Here is a 7179-nt window from a genome sequence, read left to right as displayed (position 1 = left end):
CCGACTTATTGAAGATTTGGACCTACTTTTTCTTCTATAAGATGAAGGGTCTCTGATCTGATTCTGAGGTCCTTGATCCATTGTGAGTTGAGTTTTGTGCAGGGTGAGAGATAGGGGTTTAGTTTCATTCTGTTGCATATGGATTTCCAGTTTTCCCAGCACAATTCTCTTTTAATTCTTAACCAAATGAGTTATAAATTATAGTCATCCTATTGTGCCGCAGAATACCAGACCTTGTCCTGTTTTTCTAACTGTATTTTGGTATACATTATTCAACCTCCTTTTATCCTTCCTTGCCCCAACTTTTCCAACCCTCTACTGAGCACTGTTTTAATCTCTTCTTCTATGAAATAAACTATTTAAACCCCAAAATGAAGAGCATCTGACAGTTAAATCCTGTGTATTCCTCAGTCCTTTGTACCCTGACATTTACATTGTATAAACACCTATCATGCATCAATCTCATTTTGCAGAGCATATAAAAGTACATTAGTGCACTTTCACCTAAACACTTCAGCATATATATCATTAAATACAGTTGAGTGTTTACATATTTTTTCTTTTGATATAAAATTTGTTTATGTAAAGTGCATAATTCTCAAGTGCATTCACTGACTTCTAACAAATTCACACTGTCATATAACTCAAACTCCCGTCAACACATAGAAAGTTACCAACACCCCAGAAAATTCTCACCTGCTACTTCAAAGTTACTTAAGTGCTAAGACAAAAAGGTAAGCTTGGTTCTCATTGTATACATCCATGAATTGGTTTTACAAATTCCAAAATTCCATAAAATAAAATCAGACAGTATAGACTTTTATGTAAGGACTCTGTGATGGCTAATTGTGCTAATTTGATTAGGCTATAGTACCTATTTATTTAAACAAATACCAATCTAGATCTAGCCATGTAGGTATTCTGTAGATGTGATCTACACCTGCATTCAACTGACTTTAAGTGAAATGGATTATTCTTGATGTTTTTGGGCCCCAACTGAATCAGTTAAAGGCCTGAGGATACTTCACAGAGGAAAAAATACAAATGGTCAAAAATTATATGAAAAAATATTCAACATCACTAGCAATCAGAGAAATACAAGTCAAGCCTACACTGAGATTCCATCTCATGCCATTCAGAATGGCAGTTGTCAAGAATTCAAGTAACAATAAATGTTGGAGAGGATGTGGGGAAAGAAGTTCACTTATACAATGCTGGTGGGACTGCAACTTGGTGCAATCACTCTGGAAAACAGCATGAAGATTCCTTAGAAAACTTGGAATGGAACAATGGTCTGACCCTGTTTTCCCATTCCTTATTTTATACCCAAAGGATTTAAAATCAGCATACTACAGTGACACAGTCACTTAAATGTTTATAGCAGCTCAATTCATAATAGCCAAGCTATGGAACCAACCTAGGTGCCCTGCAACAGATGAATGGATAAATAAAATTCAGTATGTATATACAGTGGAATATTATTCTGCCATAGAGAAAAATGAAAAATTATGGCATTCGCTGGTAAATGAATGAAACTGGAGAATATCATGCTAAGTAAAATAAGCCAATTCCGAAAAAGCAAAGATAGAATGTTCTCTCTGATATGTGGATGCTAATCCACAACAAGGGAAGGGAAGATTAGAAGTTCAATGAACTAGGCAAAGGTGAATAAAGGGAAGGGAGGGAGAATGGGAATAGGAAAGACAGTAGAATGAATCAGATATAACTTTTCTATGTTCATATATGAATGCATGACCAGTGTAACTCCACATTATATACAACAACAAGAATGGGGTCCTTAAATGGAACAAGTTATAGTTATTCTATGTATGTATAATATTTCAAAAAATCCTCTACAGCCATGTAAAGGAAAAAAGAAAGTGGAAAAAAAGAAATTGGGGTTTCTGATACAGAATTCTGTTCCAAGACTGCAACATCTGCTCCTTCCAGGGTTTCTAACTTGCTTGTCTGCCCTATAGAGTTTTCTCTTTCTAGCTCCCACATGAGCCAGTTCCTTAAAATAAATCATATATCTTATTGATTCTGGTTCTGACTGGATTTTGGCTAATTATGAAAGAAGCTGCTATAAATAATTTTTAGCAAGGCAGTTTGTGAACATGTTTTTATTTTTCTTGAATAATTATCTGGGAGTGAAATGCTGTGTCACAGAATAAATATATTTTAATTTTACAAGGAACAATCATATCTCCTTTCCGAAGTGATGAGACCATTTTTTTATCCCACTGCTGACTGCTCTACATCCTCAGCAACATTTATTATGGTCAGTCCAGCAGGTTCTGGCCATTCTTATGAATGCAAAGGTGTATATCATTATTGATTAAATTGCTTTACCCCAAAGAATGACTCCTTCATGTGACTCTTGAACATTGATAAATATTCTCTTGTAATGTATCTGTTCAAAGTCAGTCCACTCCTCCACTGTTTTTTCTAACATTGGTGGTATCAGATCCTAGATAGATACATGGTTTGAGAAGACCTCTCCCTGGAAATTTGTGGACACATCATTTGAGACCTAATAGAGTCACTTGGGAAGATCTTCTAACAAGAATACCTCACAGATTTGAAGATAAGATTGCAAAACATTTTTTGAAAAGCAATAACTCTTATTCTCTCAATTTTTAAGTAGTTTGATGTACAGGGTGAATTGAATTATACTATGAAGTCCTGTGTATACTCTATTGAGCTCATATTTGCAAGACACATCATTTCATAGTCTTTTTTTTTAACTTAAATTGACATACCTTTTCTTAATAAGGTCAATACTTAAGTCTGTTATTTGCTATCACATTTTTGTGAATTGTATTTTCTAATATAAAATATTCCGATCATTGGTTTATTGTTTCTATTTTCTGTTTCCATGGCAACACAGCAACTCCTAGCCAATATATCTGAGGAAACAACTTTGTGTCAAAATAAATGCCAAACATCCCACTAAGTATAAACTGTAAAGTATACCATGTGCTCTTTTGCACCTACCCTGATAATTGCCACCTTACTTTAGTAATGACAATGCATTCTTGAAAAGTTATTTTATTTCTCTTTGTCAGAAGTTTAAAGTGAGTTCTTTCTTTCTCCTATTGATCAGTTGGATAGGAGTACTTTCTTCCTACCCTCTCTATCCTAGTTATGCAATGTAGGTTTGGTTTGAGAAAACTCTTTGCTCATCTCACATATGTAGAACTTTCATGAAACACAGAGGTTCAGTAGGAGATCTCATTAGTGAAACCGACTCTGCTCTTTTGTTGAGACAGTCTCCCATTTCTGTCAGCAGTACATGTCATTTCTCAACAGTTATTTTCTTTTTCAGGATATTTCAAAAGCGTACATCATATTAGAAGAGAACAAATTATAACTCTCCCATTCTTAAATATTCTTGAGAACCAGGGACTTATCAGTTCTTGATTAAATTTTAAAAGACAGGAAATTCTTTGGTCTCTTTACTTGGCTTTGGTGGTACTTACTGAAGCACTGGACTGGTTCACATCTTGACCCTCTCCAACAGGGAATTTGTGTACCACCTTTCTAGGGAAGTTGAAGTCCAAGGCACCTGACCAGGTTGTGATTGAAAGAGGAGACCCATCCAACGTCACTGGTGTTGGGGGTGCAGTTTTTGTTTGAAGTATTCAAAAGCTTTCAATTTCTTACAAATTACTGTGGAATTTTGTGGGATGGAGAATTAATACAGTAGACTCTAGCCAGATATGCACCTTTCTCTAGCTCTAGGATATACACAGATTAGAAGATATTATTCAGACTTCGTTATCCTGAGCTGTGTTGGACAGACAATTGGTCTCTAGAGCTCTTTATTGCTCTTCATTGTCCTACATCCATTTTCTTATTGATATTGACTAAGAATTCCTTTAGCTAGTGCCACCTCTGTATCAAGACAGTAGGGTCAAAATATAAAAAAATTCATGTACTTTATCAAAGGAAAAAAGGAAATTGGAGCTTCTTTAATGAATTAATATTTATTTAGTGCTTACTGTTTTTCAGATGCTCCTGCCAGTGACTTGGGTAGAGGCTGTATAACTGGGATCTAATGTAGAGAGTCAGAAATGTACACACATAGTTACAATCCCTTAGATATTAGACATACATGTGTCTACAGAGTAATGTGGAGACTCATAGGAGAAAATACCTGCATCTGTGATTGTGTTGGTGTGTGTGTGTTACACGGAATGTTGGTGGTGGCTAAATTTTGAAAGGTTAAGGAGGGAATAAGGCAGGTCAGTAGAGAAGGTATTTATGGCAGAAAGAATACCATTTGTAATAATACAGACATGTGAGAACATGGCCTATTTAAAGAAGATAAAATAACTGTTTGGAGTTTGAGTCTTAGTGGGGAAGAGTGGGTATAAATGAAGCTTGAGAGATGTGCCTGATCCTGAAAGGGTTAATATGTGGACCATCACAGACTAAGCAAAGGACTGTCTTGATGAGATCTGAGACTAATACATATTACCCTTGCAAGGTAAAAATGGGCATAAAAGTAGAAAAGTAGGTAATAATAGTAACCATTGGATACATTTGACTAGTGCTCCCTGTTTGCCAATGTTTTTCAGGATGTTTTCCATGCACTAACTCCTGTGCTGCTGACACAGGACCACACACATATTTAGAATAATCATTAGCATTTGCTGAGAGCTTTCAATATTGCCAGGTAGGGTTCCAAATGTCTTACATGCACAGGCTAACACACTAAAACCATCCTGTGCAATATTATTAATGTCCCTGCTTTATAGATGATATAACTAAGGAGAAAGTCTAAATATCACCTAGACAGTGAATAGGAGAAGAGGGATTCAAACTGGGCAATCTGAAATAAGAACCCGAACTCTCCACTTCTGTGTGGTGTGTATGTAGATAAGCTATGTAGGAGAGAATTGAAATAATCAGGGCAGAAATTAGAGTTATCTGGAGCTAAGGTTATAGATCCAGAGTATATTAAGGAAGTGGATTTTATTTGATTTTTAATGGTCATTGAAAGAATAGTTGGGTTTCAGAGGGAGACATTATATATGACCTAGGTGATTATAACTTTATTTATAAAAGTAGGAAATAAAGTTGGGAAACAGATTTTTACAGAAAGCTTATAATTTCAGTTTTGAATATGTTCACTTTCAGGTGCCCCTAAGACACTCAAGTGGTGGTGGTCAATGATCAGGTAAGTTTTGAGATAAGTTGAATGCAAATTTGGGATCTATAAAAATAAGGGAAGGCTGGGGATATGACTCAGTGAGGCAGTGCTTGTCTAGCATGCAGAAGGTCCTCAGTTCAATCCCCAGCACCGCAAAAATAAAATAGGGGAAATAGTTATAGGTAAGTAAACAAACATGATTTCTAAAAGACTATATGAAGTGGGAAGAGAGGCTAGGTAATGAATCCTGAGAAACATTAACATTTAAGGAGCTACTTCTCAACTAATTTTTAGCTGTGGAAATGTTGTGCAAATTAAATTTTATAAGGAAAATTAATTTAAAGGACAGAGTAAAACAGAACTTCCCTGATTAAATGTTCTGGTAAAGGTGAGGAAAGGAGAAATGGTGGGGAATGAAAGCAGCAGGATGGGGCTGCAATATTGGGAACAGGAAGTAGAAGGTAAGTGTAGAACCTAACAATAGGTTTCCTGTATTAGTTATCTGTTGCTGCATAACAAACTGTACTAAAGTTTAGCAGCTTAAAACAATAAATATTCTTCATTCATATTTTCTCTGGGCCAGGAATCTGGATGAGGCTTAGTCTAGTGCCTCAGACTGGAGGTCTCTCGTAAGGCTGCAGTCCATTTCAGTAAGGCCTATAGTCTCATCTGAAGGCTTGACTGATAAAGTGTCTTCCTTCGAGCTTACTCAAATGGGAGTGGGCAGGCCTCTGGCCCTTGTGTCACATGGGCTTTCCAGATGGCTGCCTCCTAACATGGCAACTGGCTTCTCCAGGATGAGCAATTCAGGAGATAGTGAGAGGGCACACTTTGAAGATAGAAGCCACAGTTCTTTTATAGCCAGCTTTCAGAAGGAACATCTTATTGCATCTACGGTACTCTTGTCACAGAATGGAGTCAATAAGTTCAGTTCACACTCAGGAGACATATGTGCACAAGGATGTATATGCACCACAGCAGAGATCATTGGGAGCCATTTTGGAGGCCACCTACCCAAACCCTTAACATCATGGTATTTCCTTCTTAAGAATTCATAATGCCTTATTTGAAAGCCACTGAATTAATCAGAAGTTTGGAAATCAGAGTTCAAAAAGGACAATGAGAACTAAGAAACTACAGAGGTAAGAATGAAACCAGGAAGAGTTTTCCAAACCCACCTAGGGAGCAAATTTTAAGAAGCTATGTCAAATACTGCACTAACATCAGAAGACATTTTGCAGATAGATAGTCTAAGACAGGAGCAATTGTGGTGCATTAATGGGGCAGAAGAACAGGGAAGCAGATTATTTCATATAAAACAATAAAGCCAAGCAATAAAAATAGGAAGGATTGGTGACTATAAAATGAACCTTATTATACTAAATAGACATAATCCTAAAGGAGAATAAATGCTAAGAGAAAACCTTATGATTAAAGAAGATTTTTTTTATAAAATAGAAACACAACATATTTAATCTTTTCTGATGATTAGGTGACTCTGTAGTATCAATCAAAAATAAGGAAATAAAAAGTTTGGAACATGCAGTTCTGTATACCATGGATCAACCCTCTGATGTTACCTGCCCTGTTTACAGAGGAGCAGAGCAAGAATCTATGCCATGGACTACCATAGAAATAAAAATTTGAATATCAAGTCCAAAGTGAAGTTCAGAAAAGTGTTTTCTGTCATTTCATATTCCTGTATGATAATATACTACATGTCCTGAGACATTATGTTGCTATGCTATACAGCGCACTGTTTATTCTGTTTTTCATCTTTTATAAGTCACATTTGTTAGGGAGGTTTTGCACCTCTTAATGCATCAAATGTAAATCTAATTCTTAAATAAATGCTAGAATACATAATTCTTTAAACCTGCTTCCAACTTATTTTTATTCTGCTTTGTCTTCTTTTCCTTAAAGTAATTATCTGTAGTCAAAGGGAGTCAATAAGTCCAGCATCTATCTTAAGCCGTTCTAGTACAGTGGTTGAATTTAAGGCTCTGGATTCTGACCATTTG

The sequence above is a fragment of the Sciurus vulgaris genome (genome assembly GCF_902686455.1).
Source record: "Sciurus vulgaris genome assembly, chromosome: 11".
NCBI classification, from domain to species: domain Eukaryota; kingdom Metazoa; phylum Chordata; class Mammalia; order Rodentia; family Sciuridae; genus Sciurus; species Sciurus vulgaris.
The sequence above is the reverse complement of the archived record's forward strand: the minus strand, read 5'-3'. Positions refer to the sequence as shown.